The 21,915-nt window shown below is 47.8% G+C and overlaps 1 protein-coding gene across 1 annotated transcript in view; it reads left to right on the forward strand.

The window, feature by feature from the left end:
• The window catches only part of UTP11 (UTP11 small subunit processome component), a 154,127-nt gene that overhangs the window by 33,706 nt on the left and 98,506 nt on the right, over nt 1-21,915 (forward strand). The gene's annotated exons all lie outside the window — the stretch shown is intronic.

Here is a 21,915-nt window from a genome sequence, read left to right on the forward strand (position 1 = left end):
TCCCCACGATTCCCAGGTCAGTTTAGGGTGGCGAAACCGACGGTCATGTTCCTCTGACTACCTGGCTGCGATGGCTCCAAGGACGCAGGGTGCATCACAGAGAAAGGTTGAATCCCACCCAGTCTCCTTGTATCTACAGTAACCCTGACTTTGAGCAGGGGTTGCTGGATAGTTGTGTGTTGTTGTTCTGGCTCCTGGTTGTAAATTTAAAGGAATATGTTCTAGGTGGGGAAAGACCATTATCTAGTCAGAGTATAGCATTTATTGGGCACTTCGGGGGACGATTATTGCGACCTGTCTACCCAGGAAGGTGTTACCGACAGATTCCTCTGTTTGAGGAGTATTCACATATTCATTATTTATGTTTCCTCATAAAACAGGTTTCAATGACTTCAGACACAGTCACAGCGATGGTCAAATAAGGAGAACTTCTTGTGTGACTTTCACATTGGGCGACAGGGTGCCATGTCTAGAGAAGGCATATCAAGTTTTATGCAGGGCACCTCATTTCTCGTGAGTTACAGGGAATATGGCGCGGCAGCAGCTTCCCACATGCTCCTTTTCTGTCATTAAGTCAGTTGCATGCTAGTTTTGTTCCAATTTTGCGTCTGCTCACTGCAGCATAGGTCTAGATCTAGTGGCCCACGGTCTGATCCGGCGAGGCCTGGGTGTGGTATCAAGCTTATTGCGCTCACAGGGGCTTTAATGCGATGACTGGGCATCCAATATTTCTTCAATCAGTTTGTGCCTGTGGGGGTTTTAGAATGATATTCCTCATGGGTTCACAGCTTTCGGCTCTAGGGGTGAAGGATAAACCACTCATGGCTGCTGTTGTGGTGATTCCTCCGTACTAATTGAAACAAACAGATGTGGTGCAGCCTCCTATCCACGAAAATAATCTAGAAGTTGGAAAAATATATCCAACTTTCTCAAACATTCGCTAAATGGCAATCTGATGCCTGTAGATGTTACCGAGGCGATCAGGGGGTTTAACTGGACTTTTAAGATCAGTGTTTATATTTTGCTCACATAAGTGTATAGCCTGGGATCAAAGACAGCAATTTGCTTGGGCAGATCTCTATTTAAAGTGTTAACCTGTGTGTGAGTTTGCTGCAGTTTACTAGTGACACTTTGATAGTTGGGTGTGCTTCCCTGGGAATGATAATTGTTTTTCTCTCTTCGTTCATTGAGTTGTAGGCATCCTTTATTCCTACTGTGAGCTCTAAATGAGCACTGTGCCTGTGTGAGCAGTAACTGTGCACTAAATCTCTTAGCATTCTCAAAGTGTTGCTACCCTGTTTCACTTTAGTTGAGTGTTTGTACCCAAGAGGGCTATGACCGTCTTCCTTTGGATCACTTTACTGAAAAGCCCCTTTGGATGTGCTTGTGTAGGGTAGATTCTAGCTAGAGCGAAGGGCAGTATTCTTATTTTTTTTTGCCCTGAGCTTCTCCCTCAGGGGAGCACTTTCTGCTATTACTACTTTTTAACCATTCCTAAAAATACTTGGGGAATGTATAACTTTTCCAGGACTAGAGTAGAAATACTAAATAAGCCTCCAGAAATATTTGGGAGAAAGTTCCTCTTTCCCCAAACTTTTTAGGACTGGAGTTAATAGTAATTTTGACCTTCCAGTGTCTGCCACGCCCACTTCAGCCCTGAGGGCACAATTTGCGGCCCCGGTTGCTGCAGTTAGAGCTTATGTTTGGTGAACTGATCACACAGAGCGTCATGTGCATCGACTGTAGTATGAACATTTTGAATCTTTCAGTTGTGTGATCTCAGTAGAATATTAGAGGAGAGAAAGACTATTCGCACAGATGGCGCATAGGGTTGTACATCCATAGTCGAGGAGCATTGCTGACGAGAGGGAGTGAGAAATCGTACAGTCCGAATGTAACCCTTGTTTGTCCAGGCTTTGATGAAGCCCCTCATAGTTCCTTTAAGTAAGATTCACCCTCTTGTTGAGTCAGACTGAGAAGGATTTTCTGGCGGTATTTTGTTGTAGGAGCATGGGTGCATATAATGGACATTTAAGGACGTAAGGGTGCTAAGACAGTTCATTTTCAATAGGACATTTGGTCACTCCTCACATGAAAAATGTATTGAACATTGATTGTTTTTGAGCCCATTGTCTTCAGTGTAATATTGTTAGATATGTGAAGCTCACTTATCTATTACGTCAGTGTGTGCTATGTCCTGGTACGCTGCCCAGTGCAGTAAGTGAAATTTCCATTCCAGTAGCCTTATAACTGAGAAGAGCTAAATCAGATCGTGTATGTCCCTATGCAACTAGCAGGTTCTCTCCCAATACTGAATACAAGCCATGATAAGGAATCTGTTGCACATATAAGGAAACATTATGACTGATTCATGTAACGCCTCATCTCAAGCCCAAACACCAGAGGTGGCTCCAGTGAATACTCCTGCTTGACAGCGCTACACTTAAACATTAGTCAGTTTTCCTCCTTGAATAATGGTATGATGGGGCCATCAGGCAGAATACATGGGGAAAATCCCAAAACGGGTAAACCACCTCACATATAACCAAACACGCACATGCAGCTTATACATAGTGGGTCAATTTATAGCCTGCCATAGATTTACCAGTGAGAGCCAGTAGACTTCTATTGAGTTTCAGGTGAAAACGACCTGTGTGTTCCCTCCTCCCCCCTGAACCAGCTGCCACCAGCTGTTCGCAGTGCCTAGGATGGTAGTAATACTTTAGGAGTATTCAAAAGCCTTAACGAGTGGAGCCATCAGTTAGCGTTACATGCCACATTCACGTAACGCACTGTCCAGAAAACAAACCAGGTCTGTCAGACTGTGAAAATGTGGAACAGGTTGTCACATGGATGCGCTAGGGACATTCAACGCTGCTTGACCTCTGAATATGTGGTATATGTTAAGGACATCCATAATTGGATCAGATGAGGCAGTCTGGGTGACTTGAGAAGATCTTAAGCTAAAGTAGAATGTCGCTGGTGTAAAATATTAACAACTGGTTTCTATAGCACACTACTCAGCAGTTTTGCCTTTCGAAAGCACTGTAAATAACAGGTGTTACTATTAATTGAAAGACTGAGTTTGTATTGCTCTGCGGGTTTCAGAGCTCATGACCTCCAGGTCTTATGGATGTATATAGTGTGTGCTTGCCTCACAGCTCCCGTTTTGGAGCAGATGGCCCAGGGACTTGATCCACAGAGTGAAAATAATTGGTGACCGTACAGAGCACTGGATGTATGGGCATACAGGGAATGGAAACGTCTTGCAAAAGAGGTTTCTATTTTCAAGAAATGAGGAAACCTGTTCATGGTTGAAACCTTGAGACCCACCTGAAGCTAGGGTAGACAGAAGAAGGAATGGCGCAGTATCGAACATTCTGGAGAGGTTCACGTGGACAAATTCATGAGGGTGATTGTGAGATAATATATGGTGGACAAGATCTGCTTGAATGGTGGAGGCTCCAGGACCATAGGGGCATTATGTTCATATACCTGGAGTAGGGTGTGTGGGTGCAGAGTGGCATGAATAGTGAATTGACTCTCATTTTGCAGTAGATGATGACTGTGAGGCTTGTTCTAAGTGAATAGCTGGTCAGCTTAAGGAATGTAAGATGTGACTTTTTAAAAGTGGGAAGATTTGACCTTTCAGAGGAGAAGGGACATTCTTTTATGTTGTGCTGACGATGTGGAGTAGTAGCGACGGGACATTTGATGGAAGATTTTTTATTATGGGTATGGAGAGGATGTCCTCACAAAAAGAAGTGGCTTTTAGGAATAAGATGATAGTTGTATGATCCAGTGGTTGAAGAAATAGATGGGAAAGACTCCTAGAGATCAAAATGGCGGAACAAGAGTGGAGTTGGACAGAGTGAACTGGGATAGGCTGCCTCGTTCGATCTTCCCAGGAAGGGATTTTTGATCGCAGTTGGCCCTCTCAGTTAAGTGCTTGATTGATGTTTCTGATGACTGCATTTATTGGGTAGAACTGCTGTGAAGAGTGCCTTGCTATCATTGCTGCCTTGAAAGAAAGTTTAGAAGCTGTGCTATGTCTTTCTTGTGTTGAGTTGACACTTAAGTAAGAAGGACAATGAAATGACATTCGCTTCACTGATCTTCAGCTTGTTTGGTTGCTGCCAGTCGGGAAGCACCTTGAAGTAAAATGCTTGATTGAGGGAGTTTACTTCTGAGCATGGTTTGTTGAAGAATATTACTATTCACAAAACACTTAAATAGTTAAGTGATGATGGGTTTCTGTTGGCTACTGGGTAAGCTGCTGGTTTTTCCCCATGGTGGGCACACATAGTCGTTTCGTTTCAAAAGCTTTATTCGATTATTTCACAAAACAATCATAAAAGCATACAGAATATGTACGAAATACATTCCTTATGATACACTCTAATTCCAATATCACTAAAAATACCAATTAAAAGAAACAAACATTGATAAAAATGTAAACATGAGGCAGCTCGTAATGATTAAAAAACGACTTAAAAGATTGAAAGACCATACTTTTCCTAACGGCCATTGATTTCAAAATAAATGTAGCTGTGAAGAAACAGATATCAGGATCCTCTAAGGAGAACAGTAAGCTCATTGCTGATTTTATCCTTGTTACAGCCTTTTTTTTAAATAAAGGTTTCAAATAAGCAATGCGAATGTGCAAATAAAGATCACAAAACAATAGGAAGTGTACAGTGCTCTGTTTAGTAACCTTGTCACAAGGGCAGGGTGAGGAAGGGTGATTTTTCATACAAGGGAACGCCACCAAATGGTGAACAATTCCTAATCGTAATCTAGTGAGGACAAACCGATGGGTTGGTCTAGTAACTATCCTCAGATAGTTTTGAAGGCCAGGTTTCACCACATTGGAATAGTAAAATTGTGACGTAATTAGCAACATATTAACATTTCTTCGTAATTGTGCTTTCTTACTCAAATAACGACACTTTAACTCTTTCTTGGGGATATTGGATAGGCTGTCGGGGTCGGCCTGGACGTCTCGATTAAAAACATCTCTAGCTGTTGCCACAACATAATGAATCCATGGGATCAGTGAGCATTTATCTAGGAGAAGGCAGTCACTAATAATACTCCTGGTAAAACCAGTTTGTTCCTTCATCCAGATTGCTCTCCACACCATCAAGGGCCTTAGGGTGGTTAAGTCAGACAAATACTCCAACCCCAATTCCTGGTGTGTTATCTCAGTTGAGGCTGATTTAGGTAAACATAACAGTTTTTTAATGAAACAATTTTCCTCTACCTGTAGATCCACGTGACGACTATACCCCCAAACACCAGATCCATATAATGCGGTTGAAACACATCTGCAACAGTAGATGTGCAGCATACCGTGGATACGACAGTCCCCAAGCTTGGTCGCGAATTTAAAAATTCCTGATGCACTTTTAGACATTTTGGCCTTCACATTAATTATCTCTTGGGACCACATGCCATTACTGCTAAACGTAATACCTAAATAGCAGAATTTCTTTACGATTTCTATTTTCTTATCCTCTATATAAAATGCTTTCAACTTCCTCATTTTCTTCCCACACTGCATAATAAAAGTTTTGGTATTATTAATTTTTAACTTCCTACCCTTGATGAATCCCGCAAACTTATCCATTAACCTCTTCAGGCCACAAGGGGTTCTAGATAAGAGCACCGAATCGTCAGCATAAAGCAAAACGGGAATAGCCATACCATCTGCTTGTGGGGCATCAGAATTGACCTGCTTAAGTTCAGTATTGATTGCGTTGATAAAGAGGGAGAAAAGAAGGGGCGCAAGAACGCACCCTTGTCTTATGCCCAGATTAACTCTGATGCTATCTGTGCATTCTCCCCCTTGGCCATATCTTATGCGGGCAGATAATTTTGAGTATAGTCTGGCCAAAAAATAAATAATCTCAGGAGGAGCACCTTGCTCTAACAGGGTTGACCATAACAGTGCGTGATCAACAAGATCAAATGCGCTACTAAGATCCGCGAAGCAGAGGAACAAAGAACCCTGCTTAGCGCGCGTATATTTTCCTATTAGGAGGTCTAAATTTATGCACTGTTCTATGGTTCCCAAACCTTTACGGAACCCAAATTGGGACTGCGCAAGGATGCCACCAGCTTCCGCCCATTCCTCTAATCTGGCTAACAGTACTCGACTCATCATTTTAAGTGATTAGTCTAAAAGGGAGATAGGTCGGTAGTTCTTCGCGTCCGACCTATCTCCCTTTTTATATATCGGAATAATTATCGATTCGCCCCAAGTTTGTGTGATGCTTTCCCCGACTACAGCATTAAAAACCTTGGTCAAGACGGGGCCCCATCATTTTATATCGGCCTTATACAGGTCGATGGGCACCCCATCAGGGCCTGGGGCTTTCCTACCCTTACTGGGTCTAATGGCAAGCTCTACCTCTAGAACAGTAATGCCTAGTGGGATGATAGGCCATTGATTGTCTACCATGGCCATTGGATCGCCCACCCCGTCTGGGTCGAAAATGCTTCTAAAATGTGAGACCCAGCACTCCTCACTAACTTGAGCAGTGAGGACTGGTGTGTTATCGCTCTTAAGGAAGGGGCAGTTAACAGTGTCCCAAAAGAGTTTACTGTCTGAGAGTTCGACAGCCCTGGCCAACTTGTCCCATGCTTCCTCCTGCAATTCATGCTTCCTGCGCTTTATCTGCCCTTTATAAGCAACCCTTAAATTTGTAATAATCAGCCTATCTCTGGGCCTGCTAGCTAGGGCCTTCTTTAACTCTTTAACTTCCGCAGTGACTCCGAATAAGCGGTGTCAAACCATCCGGTCCTCGTTTTTTAGGTCTCGGCCTAGAGACGAGCGAAGCTCGTTCTCAGCAGAGAACTATTGTGATCATGTCAGCTGTCAAATCCGCCAAAAAGGAGACAAGCGCTGGGCACGCGCCCAGCAATCCTAATGGGAGAGGGAGCGACAAGTGCTGGCCACGCGCGGATTCAGTCGCGCGCACGCTCACGGCGCCAGCGTCCCCGCCGCGCGCCGATGACTACTCTCTTTGTGGCGCGGGTGATAACTTCTCTTGCAGGTTGTCAGCCGTTCCAGAGCCTTCGCCTTTCCACCGCGGTCTAGTGCCGTCCTAAGATAAACAACGCCGGTGCAGACACCGCAGGGCTACTAGCAATAATTTGCATTATTCCACAGTAATATCCGAGCTGAACTGTCCTGTGCTGCAGCGAGACGCTGCTTCATCATGTAACTGCGAAGCCGCCACCGCGTGATGGATTCAAGGGGCGCCCGCGGACGGTGGAGGTGCCAGTAAAGGCACGGTGCGGCGCTCTATTTCATCTCGTGAATCTGAACCCCCTCTCGCATCTTTTTGGAAGAGGAGATTTCAAAAGCAAATTATGCTCTGATCTGATTTAGCTGATTCAAAAAAGCTCTGCGGTCCTTGCTGTTCTGACAGGGCTCGCTGTGGAAGTCCAAAAGCGCAGTCGTTAAGTTGATGAAGAGCAGACAGCGGCCTTCTCAAAGGCGATCCACCGAGGCCTTCTTCCTGAAGAACCAGCTCTTTGTTATCCGTAATGGTAAGCCCAATGACTCCACTCGAAACTGTAGAAATAAGACAACCGTTCCGTTTCACTGCTTCCGAGGTCTAACACCTATTTATTTATTTATTTATTTATTTTGAGAGTTTTATATAGCGCGAACAAGATCTTTGCAGATAACAGAGCGCTTTACACAGGCAGGTGGAAGGGTAGGGGAACAAGGGGCATAGTAGGGAGGTAGATCATCAAGTTCATGTACATAGCAAAAAAACCCAAAGAAAACATTACGTAGAGTACAGGTATGAGGTAGCACGGCCTAGTTGGAGCGTAGGCCATCAAAACGTTGTGAATAATACCGAAATCGATAAAAAAACTGATATGAGGGAGCAAGGATCTAAGCACTTTAGACTAATATAAGTCCAGACACACGTACATAGGAATATATAGGCTATATCATAACAGAATACAGATAATACTGTTCGCAATGTAGATCACACGAGTTGTTCAAGTGTATTTAGCCATAAGGATACTTTTGACTTCTTTCTTAAAAAGAAGGGAGGAAGAGATGAGCCTCGTTTCAGGAGGAAGTGCGTTCCAGATCCTGGGCGCCATTCCAGAGAAGGAGCGTTTGTAAGTTTTTTCCTTCTGGAATCTTCGCGGTTTCAACAGAAGATTGTTTGTGCTCCTGGTAGCTCTGGACCCACCGGACATTGTCAACTTATGAGTGAGGTAGCTGGGTGATTTCAGGTGTATAGCCTTGTGCGTCATGCAGGCAATTTTCAGCTGTATTCTGGCTTCAAGAGGCAGCCAGTTCAAGGATTTGAAGTCAGGGGAGATATGCGAGTGCTTTTTTGATCCAGTGATGAGTCTTGCAGCCGCATTTAGTGACGCTCTGAGGGGTGCAGTTGTCGTTAGGGGGAGGCCACAGAGGGCCACGCTGCCGTAGTCTATGCGAGGGATGACTAGAGCTTGTACTGCTGTTTGGAAGTCTTTTGCTGGGAGGAAGGGTTGCAGTTTCCTCAAGGTATTTATTTGGAAGTTCGCCCCCTTAGTAGCCTTGCTGATATGCTGCTGCATGTTGAGGTTGGTGTCGAGAGCTATGCCTAGGGATTTTGAGTCCACGATGGTCGGTTGGACATTGAGTGCTGTTAGGTGCTTAAGCCATGTTTGTGCGGAAGATATTTTCGTGGGAGGTGAGATTAGGAGGAACTCAGTCTTCATAGCATTGAGTTTGAGGTGGTTGTCAGCCAGCCAAGATTGGGTGCTTCTGATCGTTGAATTCAGACTCAGGATGTCTTTGGGGGATTGGTACTTGAGATATATTTGTGTGTCATCAGCGTACATGTGAAAGTGTACATTGGATGCTTGTAACAGAGTGGTGAGAGGTTCCATAACAAGGTTAAACAGAGTAGGGGATAGGCAGGAACCTTGCGGGACACCTAACGATACCGGTACTGGGGAAGACATCAGGTTTCTGCTCTTGAATTTTTGAGACCTGTTGTGTAGAAAGGAAGTGAACCAACGAAGCACAGACCCAGAGAAGCCCATTCTTGTCTTAAGGAGTTCGAGTAAGTTCTCATGTTTCACTGTGTCGAATGCTGAAGAGAGATCAAGAAGGATGAGGAGGCAGGTATCATTTTGATCTAAGATTTGGATGGCGTCGTCAATTATGTGAGTCATCGCGGTTTCAGTACTGTGCCCTGCTCGGAAGCCTGATTGGTGTGGGTTGAGGAGATCAAACTGTTCTATGTGCTTTGTCAATTGTAGTTGGACGCATTTTTCTAAAAAATTGGCTAAAGTGGGAATGTTGGTAATCGGACGGTAGTTGTTTAGATCAGTGGGGTCGGCTGTTGGTTTCTTCAGTAAAGGTGTAACTTGTCCAACTTTGAGGGAGTCCGGGATGGTTCCTTGTTGTAGTGAGCTATTGATAATTTTAGTCCAGAGTGGGAGTAGCAAAGGGATGAAGTCTTTTACGGCGTTAGCAGGGAGAGGGTCAGTAAGGTGATTGGATGGTTTTAGGGTGCTGAGTATTCTGTCAATTTCTTCTTCAGAGTAGGTGTCAAAAGATGCCCATGTCGCATTGTTTTTTAGTTTATTTGGTGTTGAGCAGTTGGGTATTGAGTAAAGGCTTGCGTCAATGAGGAGGTCGCTCCTTATATTGTCAGTTTTTTTGTTAAAGAAAGCTGAGAAATCTTCACAGGAAGGAGTAGTGCTCATGATGTCGACAGCTGGGGGTTGTTCCTTAGATTGAGATCGGATTAGCTCGAACAATTTACTTGGACGGTTTTTCGCTTGGTCTAGCTGCATTCTGAAGAACTCTGACTTTGAGCGTTTTATTTTCCTGAAGTATGCATTTCTCTTTTTCCTCAGAGTTTTGAGATGCAATGTCGAGGGAACTGCTCTCCAGGTGCGCTCTGCCGTTCGCATAGCCCGTCTCTCTTCATTGAGACTCCCGTTGTACCAGGGGTTGGATATCTTAGTGGATACTCTTTTCAGTTGCATTAGAGCGGCCTCATTGATTATTGAGGCCATGGAGTTGAGATAGTGGTCAGTTAGGTCCTGGACGTCAGTAGCATCGGTGGGGGGGGAGTAGGATATTGCAGCTGTTGGGGGGTAGAGAGTTTGGATTGAGTTTCCTCATGTCTCTTTTCCAGACTTTGGGCCTGGCGTATTGCACCGGGATGAGTTTTACTTTTTCCTTGATGAGGAATGTGATAATATGGTGGTCTGACCAGTCACAAGGTTGTATTGAGTCAAGTTGAGAGGTGCCTTCTTTGGAAATGACCAGGTCGAGGATAGAGCCTTTGTCATGTGTCGGGGTGTTGCAAATTTGCGTGAGGTCTGAAGCGGTAAGGAAACTTTTCAGGCTATTAACTACTGCGTCACCGCAGTCATTCCAATGGAGATTGTAGTCACCAAGGTAAATTTGTGTGTTTTGTCGTCCTGCGTTGATTGATATTGTGTCCATGAGTTGTTGGGAGAAGATGATGTTGTCCCCCGGGGGGTGGTACATGATGTGTAGTGAACATACAGGTTTGTTCTCACTAGTGACATCAAGGCAGAAGTATTCACAGGAAGTAAGAGAAGGAGCAGTGACTTTGTTAATAGAGAGGTTGCTCTTGTAAATGCAGGCGATTCCGCCACCTGTCTTGTTGTTGGGCCTGTCAAGTCTAGAGATGCAGTAGTTGGGGGGGACTAGGATATCCATGATAGGATTGGAGGCTTCAGTTAACCATGTTTCAGTTAGTATGGCCAGGTCAAGGTTCCTAGACAAGATGAGGTCAGCGACCTCCGTCGCGTGTTTTTGGGCCGATCTACAGTTGAGAAGTGTGCATTTGAGTCTGGGGGTGCAAGGGGAGGTGGAGGGTACCGTAGCGAGAGGGACTTTAGTGAGGTTGTTGGGGACAGAGCCTCTGTTGCTATGCGTGGGGTGCCTGCTAGGGTTGGAGAGAATCGTAGAAATGGACATGTGCGTGGCGGTTAAGCTGTTTTGGGTTGCCGGGACATAAGTGCTGAGTAGGGTGTGTATGTCGCGGTCCGAAAGAGTCTTGATTGCGCGCTGAGGGCGGTTGGTGGTATTGCGAGAGGGGATAGAGGTCCAATGTAAGGGGCGGTTAGGAAGTGTCTTGATAGTGCGCTTAGGCCTGTTGGAGGTATTGCAAGAGGGGAAAGAAGTCCCATGTAAGGGGTGCCTAGGATGTGGGGGGGAGTTGTTCATTCGTTGAGAAGTGGTCGTGAGGGGGGGGGAGCTCGGGGTGCGGGAGGAGTAACTCTTTGAGCGAGTGGAGCTCTTCTTTCACTTGGAGGAGGGTGGTCATGATTATATCCAGCGAGACGTTGGGAGTGGGGTTAGAGTTATTGGAAGGGTAATCAGCGACAGGAGGGGTGAGGCAAATGCAGGACGAGTGGAGACTGGTCGTTGCGGGGGGGCAAGTGTAGTGATGGGGAGTGAGAGTGGGGGGGAGATGTTGAGGGGGGAGTGGGGACCAGGAGTGGAGGGGGGGCTAAGGGTGGGGAGTGAACTGTTGAGGGAAGAGTGGAGGCTTGGAGTGGCGGGGGGGGGGGTATGTTGAGGGTGGGGTGTATGTCTGGCATGGGTTGAGTGCCGAGAATAAGGGGGGCGCTGATGAGGGCGGAGTGAAGGCTAGGAGTGGCGGGAGTGCAGGGAGTGGGGGGGAGAAGTCGAGGGAGGGGTGTATGTCAGGATTTCTTTGAGTGGGGGTGGGGGGGGGATATGTTGAGGGAGGGGTGTAGGTCTGGAGTGGGTTGAGTGCCGAGACTGGAGGGTGCGCCGTTGAGTGAAGAGTGAGGGCTAGGAGTGGCGGGAGTGCAGGGAGTGAGTAGGGAGATGTTGAGGGAGGGGTGTATGACAGGAGTTGTTTGAGTGCAAAGAGTAGGGTGGGGGGTGTTGAGGGAGGAGTGGGGGCCAGGAGGGGGGGCGCAGGGAGTGGGGGGAGAGAGGACACGGCTGGGGGGGAGCTAGGTGTGGCGCGGGTGTAGGGAGTGGCGGGGGTGGAAATATTGGGAGGGTAATTGGGAAGGCATAGAGTCGCGTTGTGAGGGTCAGAGGCGGTGGGTCGTTCTGAGACGTTAGTTGGAAGTGAGGAGTTCTGGTTCAGTTGGATTGGGGTATGTGTGGAGGGCCGTCGATTGGAGAGGTGCTCTTTGAAAGTGGGGAACAGGTTGTCGAGTAGTTCCAGGCTCCTGTCTGTGGCTTGAATTAGAACAATCCCGTTATTGTAAATAGTAATGGCTGTACTGCCAGGGAAGCGTTTGGATGGAGCGATGGAGAGTGATAGTCCATGAGCAGATTTCCTGATGGTGGAGACGTTGAGTAAGGCCTGGAAGGTTTTTCTCCATTGAGCTCTGCGTGCGGTGTGGAAGATGATATCAGTGTTCAGGGATCCATTTACCGGAGAGAAGTAGGTGTCGGCAAAGGGTCTTTCAGGGTGGGACCTCAGGAGGTTGTGTTTAAAGCGTTTAGCTGCTTTTTTTGTGAGTGCGGGTGGGTAGATTATTTTAAATGTGTGCTTGCCGCAGTGATCCATGTTAGGAAGGTGAAAGGTGGGTGTGGGAGATTGAGCAGAGGAGATGTGCAGGATCGCAGATAGGTGCAGACAAAATGTTACAAACGCCTGTAGACAGTATGTTACATAGGTCAAAAGAGACAACTGCAGACCATATGTTACAGGGGTCAGAAAGGACACTAGTGGGACAAAATGTTACATGGGTCACAGGAGATAGCTGCAGACCATATGTTACAGGGACAGAAGAGGCACTAGTGAGAGAGCTGAATATGTGTTAGCAGCTAGGTGCATTATAGGCATAAAAAGAGATGGGAGCAGCATACATAGGTATATAACTGTATATATAAACAATCAGCTATGCGTATAATACTGCTGAAATATTGTAGCAAAAACATATGCCCACTGCAAGTTAATGCGTCAGGTGACGCGAACCTACCTAGGGAAATGGGTCTTCGGCTATTATCCAAGTTTAAATTAAAAAAAAAAATAGAAAGGTTCAGGCGTGCAGGCATTTAATTGGTGAATGTGTCCTATCAGTTACTCCCATTGGGAACTTTTATAGCGAAACGGATGGACAAATTGATGGGATCACTGACAGCAGATGGCTCTAGAGGAATTAATTCAAAAGTAAAAAAAGCCTCCCTTAAATAGCACCAACTTTGTGGTTAATGAATTGTCTCAGTGAAAGGTTAGCTCCGCGAGCTCAGTTTGTTTATCACAAATGGCTGAGGCGGCCTTGAAGTATGTTCTCACCTGGTCATTGCTGCCAAATGAATTGTTGATGCACACATCCAAATATTCAACAAATCGGTAAATGATTGCACTGAACTATGCAAACCTCTACCATTCAAAAGTTTCCATTGAGAATGTTTCCAGCAGAGAGGGAGGTGTGGGGTGGAGGAAGGTCAACTGACCAGTCTGTGATCAGTTTCATCTGTGGAGTGTGGGATTTCGTTTTCATTGTGCTAAGAGGTGATGTCATGACCTTTTATCTGAAATCCATGTGTGGGAAGTTGAATGTATCTTTGCCCCGTGTCCTCACTTTCCCTGGTCACCATGATCTTCTGTCCCGTTGTTCGTGCCTGTTTTAATGAAAAGCAATAAGCATATTTTTGTATCGTCTTCCCCCTTAATAGCCTGAGCTTTCTCGCAAATAATAATAATAATAATATACACACATACATACACAGATGGCACCTCAGGCACAGGGCTGACGCAGTTATTCACACAGCTCTGATGATGCACCTCGGGCACGGGGCTGACGCAGTTATTCACACAGCTCTGATGATGCACCTCGGGCACGGGGCGGACGCAGTTATTCGCACAGCTCTGATGATGTACCTCGGGCACGGGCTGACGCAGTTATTCACACAGCTCTGATGATGCACCTCGGGCACACGGCTAACATAGTTATTCACACAGCTCTGATGATGCACCTCGGGCACGGGGCTGACGCAGTTATTCACACAGCTCTGATGATGCACCTCGGGCACAGGGCTGACAGTTATTCACACAGCTCTGATGATGCACATCGGGCACGGGGCTGAAGCAGATATTCACATAGCTCTGATGATGCACCTCAGGCACGGGGCTGACGCAGTTATTCACACAGCTCTGATGATGCACCTCGGGCACGGGGCTAAAGCAGTTATTCACATAGCTCTGATGATGCACCTCGGGCACGGGGCTAAAGCAGTTATTCACACAGCTCTGATGATGCACCTCGGGCACGGGGCTGACGCAGTTATTCACACAGCTCTGATGATGCACCTCGGGCACAGGGCTGACGCAGTTATTCACAGAGCTCTGATGATGCACCTCGGGCACGGGGCTGACGCAGTTATTTACACAGCTCTGATGATGCACCTCAGGCACGGGGCTGACAGTTATTCACACAGCTCTGATGATGCACCTCGGGCAGGTGCTCACAGCTGTTATTATTCACACAGCTCAGATGATGCACCTCAGGCACGGGCTCGCAGCTGTTATTATTCACATAGCTCTGTTACGCTCTCTAATACTCTTTACTAATAACTCTCCTACTCACTATCGACTTCTCTACTACTTACTGTGTGTGTGGGTGCTAATGCAATAGGTCTTGCATATGCACGTGATGAAGCTATTGGCAATGTAAATGACAATGCCATTTATTTATGATTTAAAAAAAAAATGAGTAATGCTAATAGCTCTACCTTTAATGCTGCCGAGACCATTGCATTGTAAATGCTTGTTTATTATTAAACTTGGTGATGGTCATAATGTTACCAATTGGGCATTGATCTTGCTGAAACTTATCAAAATGTCCCTCGAGTCAGTATTCACATCTAAGCAACAATGGAGGTTAGGCAAACAGGCCACCACAATTTTAGCCAGTAGGTTTTCAGAGTTGTCTCCCCTCCATTTAATCCTGTGGCCATTTGGTCTGCTTGGGACAATAACAGTAACCACAGTTTTAGCTGCTAGTACTTTATTGCCCCAGATAGTTAATACCAGTGTGACACAATTATGGTCACTCATCGCAAGGTCAAATACGACTGGAGTATCACAAAACCCACTGATATTATCTGAGATCAACACATGGTCAATAACCGTTGCGGCATTCCTCCCAGTAAATGTGGGGACAATGTTGCCCTCGCGATCCCTTGCGGCTTGTAAAGCAACTAGATCATATTTTGCTAAGACTGAGTTCAATGACTCTCCGTACACGCTATGAGTAAAATGTACACAACCATCACCATTCTCCTCTTTGAAACCACATACCTTGCTTAATGATAACGAACACATTTGAACATTAAAATCCCCCCCCCCCCGAGATGGATACAAAATTAACATGATTAACCCGACAGATCTTGTCCATGGCCTTCTCCAATTTATTAACTGCAGTCGGGCGTAATGAGTCCGGTAGGTTATTATAATAATTGATCAATAAAACGTTACGACCATTTTTGTGACACAACCATAACAGTTGGGAATGACATCCAACCTTCTCGTGTAAAATAACTTGCACAGGGAGGTTAATAGACAGCAGAATCAGGAGACCACCTCTAGCTCTGCCCATGGTCGAACCTTGGGCTGGTAGATTAAAAGAGACAAATCCTTCGTAACTTATGTCTTCCACACTCCATGTCTCTTGGAGGCAGAGGATGTCCTAACTATCCACAGTGTCTCTCCAACCCAAAGACCCTATTTTGCTGTTCCAGCCTGCGATATTCCAACAGGCAAATTTATACCCTCTCTGACCTTTGGCTTGTTCCAATTCGGGGATTCATATAATTTTCCTGGATACATCATCTCTAGCCCCGAGTGTGCTAGGTTGGAATTTAAACTATCATTCCCTGTCACAGGAAGACTAAGTTGACCACTTATTCACATCCACTTGCATACCTGAGTCAACACTACCTTTTGTGTCACAAACCTCCATAAGGTTAGGTTCTAATTGGCTTAATGGTTCTAGCTGTTCCGGAGGGGCCCTTACCACCCCTTCCTGATCCTGATACAACCCTATCTTTTGCGATGAGCTCAGTCAATCTACCGCCTCAAGACAATTAAAACGATTGTAGCTAAGGAACATGTCTGGTATATACATAGGATCCGGTCTATTCCAGGACATAGGATCCGGTCTACTCCACGTCCCCCTATTCACTCCCCTCCTTGCTACTCTGGTCCATTCAATATAATTTCCCTTATCAGCCTCTGCACAGTAGTGTGGGTAAAAGAAGGTTAGTGGTAATGTCTGAATGATACACATAGTCAGTTTATGGCCTTAGAAGTGTGTGGCTGCTGCCAACCTGCTCCATTGCTCCAAGAATGCGACTTTAGGGTCGCTTAAGGGGACCCCAAAACAATCTTCCATAAGGTAAACAAGAATGGCTAAATTAAGGCATGGGCAAAGTGGGCCCTTGTTCAGGGCCTCACCTTTAAAGGGGGGAACCCCCCCATTTAGGCTTGTGTGACAGTCCGGTTTGTCTAAAGTTTTTAAATAACTAGGTTGTTTAAATACTTTCTTTTTACTTTTAACTAGCCATGGCTGGCAGGCTGGCAGGCTATTCCACCCCCTACCTGAGAGACAGCGATGGTTCAAGAAAAATACCTATTGGATTAGAATGTAGTTTAACATTTTAAAGTGCTTCGATTCAGCTCAACAGCACAACCCTGTGCCTTTATCCAGTATGCACCATTTACTGTGCAGTAATGATTGGCAATGTGTGCTCCCTTCGGTGCTGCACCAGTCTTATGGAGCTGCTGCCAGATCCGTGCGATCACAGCCTAGTGAAGCTAAACTCTGAATACTAGTCCCATGCAGCAGAGGCTGTGCAGTAAACAAAAGGACCTTTGTATTCCTGAATGGTGCCGACAGGCCAGCTACACCATGCATTGTTGGTCGAAGGCTTGGTCGGACCACTAGTCTTTCTACTTTTCTGGTGCAGTCCATCTGGAGACTGCTTCTGCCAAGGTAGGGCCCAAGCGTAGGCTAAGAGCATAGGCCATATGTCAATGTGCAGTGCAGAGCAGCACTATATGTTCTCTTCATGATTGCACTGTCCATGTGGAGCCATTGCTTGGCCAGTGTTATCACAACCTAGTGCCAACTAACTCCGAATCCCGGTCACTGACAGAGCAGGGCTGGAGTACATTAAACAAAAAGAATGCAGAGGTAGGTTCGCCGAGGAAGAGGGTTGTCAATGATTCCACAATAGTTGCTGATGGTGTGAATGAACAGATATATACAAATATCAGAATTCTTCCATGCAGGGGGCCCCAAATTATGGTTGGAGGGCCCCAAGAAACTTAAGATGTCCCTGTGGCATGGGCTCCGAATATCCTAGCATCAGAGCTTATAATTGCTCAGGGGGCCTTCACACACCTGTTATGACAGGATAAGGAAGCTTTTCAGATAGAGCGCCACTTTTAAAAAAAGATCTTGTTACTTGGGATCTCCCTATTAATACATACTGGGGGTTTCAAGGTAGCGAGCTAGGGGCAATGACCTGCTGTTTCACCATCTAGAGCGGGATTAATGCTGTTTCATGAGTTTTGTGTGCAAGTTTTTACTAATTGACATACACTCACAAAAATCCGAGAAGCCACTGCGGCTGTTCATAATACTGTGCAGTGTATCGTATTCTGTGTAAATGGCTCTACGATTAATCCGTAGTATCTTTTGATGAAATTTAGTAGTTTAAAAGCTGAAACATTGGCAGGGCATCCAGTGGCGGTTTGTATGTAACTGGGCCGGGAGAGGGAGGTGGAAAAGAAAAAAAACGTATCTGCTTGTCGCCGTCACCAGCCACAGGAGGCCTCTTCCTCCTCTTTGCTGTGCACCCAGGCTTCCCTAAGCCAATCACGACGCTGCTGTCACTATGACAGGACCGTCCTGATTGGTTTGAGCACTGTGGTTGGCGCTCAGAAGGGGCTGGCGGCCTGTGCACGTTCTCCACCGGGCAGTGCATTACAGCCCGGTGGAGAACATGCAAAGTGCGCATGAGTCATGTGATGCACATAAGGTGCAGCTGCAACCACTCCTCTTCCCTCGACGTCACGGCAGTGCAGCCCATCCCCCACCGGCCCAACCTGGCTGTAAGATACGAAAAATAAAATGATAATAACTTCTATTATCATTTTATTGTTATTTTTACACTGCTCCGAGAGCAGTGGGGTGACGCTCCTACGGAGGAGCTGCCTGTAGTGTTGGGCCCTAGGCCCACATGGTATAGGAAAGCATGACACCGGACACCAGTTAGGGGATAGCAGATCTGGCCCCGAGCACGTGCGCTCTGGCTCTTTTATTACCAGCGTCACCTGACCCAGTGACGTCTGTGGTGGGTGGGTGTTTAGTGTAGGGTTACACACAGAACAACTAGACTGTGTCCTAGCAGGACACTACATTCCTCCCCAACTTTAATGAAAGGAAAAGCGAATGTCCAACCTGTAAGAAAACAGAACAATACCATTTGATAGCCCCAACAGATCTTCTTTAGGCGATCAGCTGGGAGAATGTTGAAAGTTCCAAAACTACAAAGTCAGTCAGATGAGCTTCACCTCGGCGGTGTACTTCAGATCATCCGTGTCTTGCTGTGTTGACGCTTATATACAGTGTTCATCACTCGGAGCATTGGGAGCAGGATGGGTGTGACCCTTGAGGGGTCTCGCAGGTGTTCCAAGTCCAGTGGATGACAACACTTGTTGGTTGTAGGAGACGACTATGTCACGAGGGGTCTTTCTTTGGATTTGCTGATCTTGATGCCTTCACATCTCCGTCCGGCCAAGTAACTTCCGACTTGCCTTCCTTGCCAGACTCCTCTCTCACTGGAGCCTCGAAGACTGGCCTCTCCTGCTTGGACTCTTCTCTCACTAGAGACGCTGGGAGGACCCTCTTGCCGGACACGACGGGACCGGGTGGGCCGTGCGGGCTTCGCATGAGCCGCGCAAAGGCGTCGCTGCCGAACTGCCAACGGACTCACCGCCAAGTCTCTCATGATGTCCTCGGGGGTGTTGATGTCATCCGCCAGGATGGTCTTGCCGTTAGGACATGGGTTCAGTGTCTTCAACAGACCGTTTCTCCGTGCCAGGTGATTACCTGGGGCCTTCATGCTTCCTGTCGCCTGTCGTGGAGCTGCCGCTGCTGCACCTCTCCCATCCGGATTCCTCTCTCACAGGATATGCGGCCGAGGCCCTTGTCCCCTGGACCGCCACTTGATCGCGTGGGCTGTACGGGTCGCTGCCGAACTTCGGACATGGCCACAGTCGAGTCTTGTGTAGTCCACAAGGGTGGATTGTCTAGTGCTCGGGTATGCTCTGCTTCGGTAAGCTTCAGGTTCACGGGGCACCCATGCAGTTCATCAGTGGTTGGTCTCTTCGAATGCAGGTTGTAGGGATTACTGGGATCCACACGGATGTTGCGACGTTCCTTGGACAGCACTGATGTTCCTGTGTGCTGATTGTTACGATGCTCCTTGGACAGCACCGATGTTCCTGTGTGCTGTAGTTCTCTCTCCTCCTCTGTGGAGTGATGTGATTCTCCATTCTTCCTCTTCGTTCACTTCCTCGACGCGGTCCGGTCTTCTTTCTTGCTTTCTCATGCTAACCAGGATTCTCCATATAGCGGGCCCTCTACATGTCGTCTCCGTGGTCTTGTCCATGTGGTAGGACACTGTCTTCACTTGGCTTGGTGACTAGACCTGTCGTCGTATCTTCTCTGTTGTTGCTTTTCTTTCCTTAATGACCATACTGGGTGGTCGGTTTTCATCTTGGGCATGAGTTGTCATGCTGTGCTATTTTCTTTGTGGTCGCTATTCACCGTCACGGTGTTTTGGCGTTGGCGCGCTTTGTCTGCGCGGAGGAGGGTTGCGTCACCGCTCCTGGTGCAACTCTGGTGCATGCTGCCATGCGTGCTGACGATGGCGCTCCGGTTGCTGCGAGACATCGCTGTCTCTGTTGGGGACCTTTGTGTGCTGTCCCGTGGCGTTGGCGTGTCGCTGTGTAGCGTCACTTTGGCGCCCCTGATTCCTGGCACGTTCCGGCGCAGTGCTGCGCAGTCCTGTCGTGCGGGTGTGGAATTCTTGGACGCCTGTTGCGAGTCGTTGGGTACTTGCTGCTTTGGCTGTTGTCAGGGACTTGCTGCTTTGGACCGTTGGCGGGAGTGGTTGATGCTGCGGTGAACACCTGTGGCCACAAGGCGTCGCTGCTCTCTCCGTCGTTTGATCTCGGCACTTGTTTTCCCTGGACGTTCTCCCAGTGCTTGGCAGTCGTTTCCTCCAGACGTTGTCAGTGCTTGGAAGCTTAGTGAGGCGTTCGTGCCTCTTTCCCACGTCGCGCTGGAAGTGGCATCAGCAGACTCCTTGCTGGTGTGTGTGGGTGTCTTCTGCGTGGTTGCACACTTACTTGCTGCGTGGTAGTAGATTCTAGTTGTGGTTGCATTGTGTTGCGTTGCGTTGCGCATTTACTTGCTGCTTGGTATTGGATGCTTTCCTTGGGGCGTTACTCAGTCTGTTGCCCCTTGCTGCTGTTGACCCATCGTGGGTTTGTGCAATGCTTGTTTTTTTTTTCTTTTAGTGGGTCACAGTAACCTGGGACTGTCTCTGCCTGATTGTCCCTGAATGCTTTAGTCCGTACTCGTTTTGTGGTTCTTTTCTTTATTGTGGGGTGCAGTTGCTCAAAAGTGCCACTAGATGGCAGTGCTGCATAGATCCTGTTGGTAGTCTGCGTCTTTGTGTGCTGCTCTGGGGCTTCGTTCGGATTTTGTTTCAGATGGAGCTGAGCTGCCAGTGCTGGGCTGCGTGGACGACAGGTAGGTCCTTTTTACTTATTACTTAATTTTCAGGAGGCGGGCCGGCACAGGCATTTCCTTTGTAATGGCACCCCGGGGGAAAGCATTTCTGTGAGGTGAAGGGCACTGTTGGCAGTCACTTTTCCCCGGTCCCTGCCCCTCGCAGCAGGCAAAAGTGTTCACGGGCTGCGGGGGAGGAGTCACTCTGATCGGCCTCGTAGGGGGTGGCTGGCATGTGTCTGGGAGCCACTCGCTGTTCTCTCTCCTTTTTGTTTTCCTCACCCCCACCGCAGCAGCCTTCAGCAGTTCACACGCTGCGGGGGTGAGGGTTTGTATTCTATTCCCCTCTTGGTGGTGGTGCAAAGCAAGTCGGCAGAGTGTAATCGCGGGTGGGCTCCGCTTTCACTACTCAGAGCCCCGCAGCTTTCCTCACGCTGCAGGCTCGTTTACCGTGAGGCTCCCTCACCCGGCCGCCGCAGTTTCACTGTTCTCACACTGCGCGGCCGGCGGGGAAAGTTAGTGCGGGCTCGGACCGGGTGCAGCGAGGTAGGCTCTCGCTGGCTTGGGGGTACTTGCAAGCAGCCACGTCGATGACCCATAGACTCTGTTCCTGCTACAGCGGGTGGGCTCCGCTTTAATTAATCGGCGCCCTGCAGCTCTCCACACGCTGCGGGCGCTCTTCGGTGCAGTTTTTTTTACCCCTCCGCCGCACTTCACACACGCGGCGGGGGAAGCGCTGCAGGCAGGCCGCGGGTGGGCTCCGCTGGCCTTGCTTATTTGCACAGTTTATTGTCGGCGCTCGGCCGGGCGCCACGGCCATGCGGGTGGGCACCGCTTATGATAAGGTCACGGGGGTCGCTCTAGGCTGGCGCGGCCCCCTCCGCTCACCTTCGGCTGGCTGGCTGGCTTCCTTCACGCGGGTAGGCTCCGCGGAGGTTGTAGCGTTCGGCTACCAGTCCTGGCTCGGTGGCGGCCGATGCAGGTGGGCTCTGCACGGCTCCCTCTTCACCCCAGGCAGGGGCTCAGTCGTGGCCGACGCGGGTGGGCTCCGGTCGGTCCGATCTTCTCCTCGGGGGCACCCCCACGGCAGGGCGGCTTGCAGCA

This window comes from Lissotriton helveticus, chromosome 3_1 (genome assembly GCF_964261635.1).
Source record: "Lissotriton helveticus chromosome 3_1, aLisHel1.1, whole genome shotgun sequence".
In the NCBI taxonomy this organism is placed as follows: domain Eukaryota; kingdom Metazoa; phylum Chordata; class Amphibia; order Caudata; family Salamandridae; genus Lissotriton; species Lissotriton helveticus.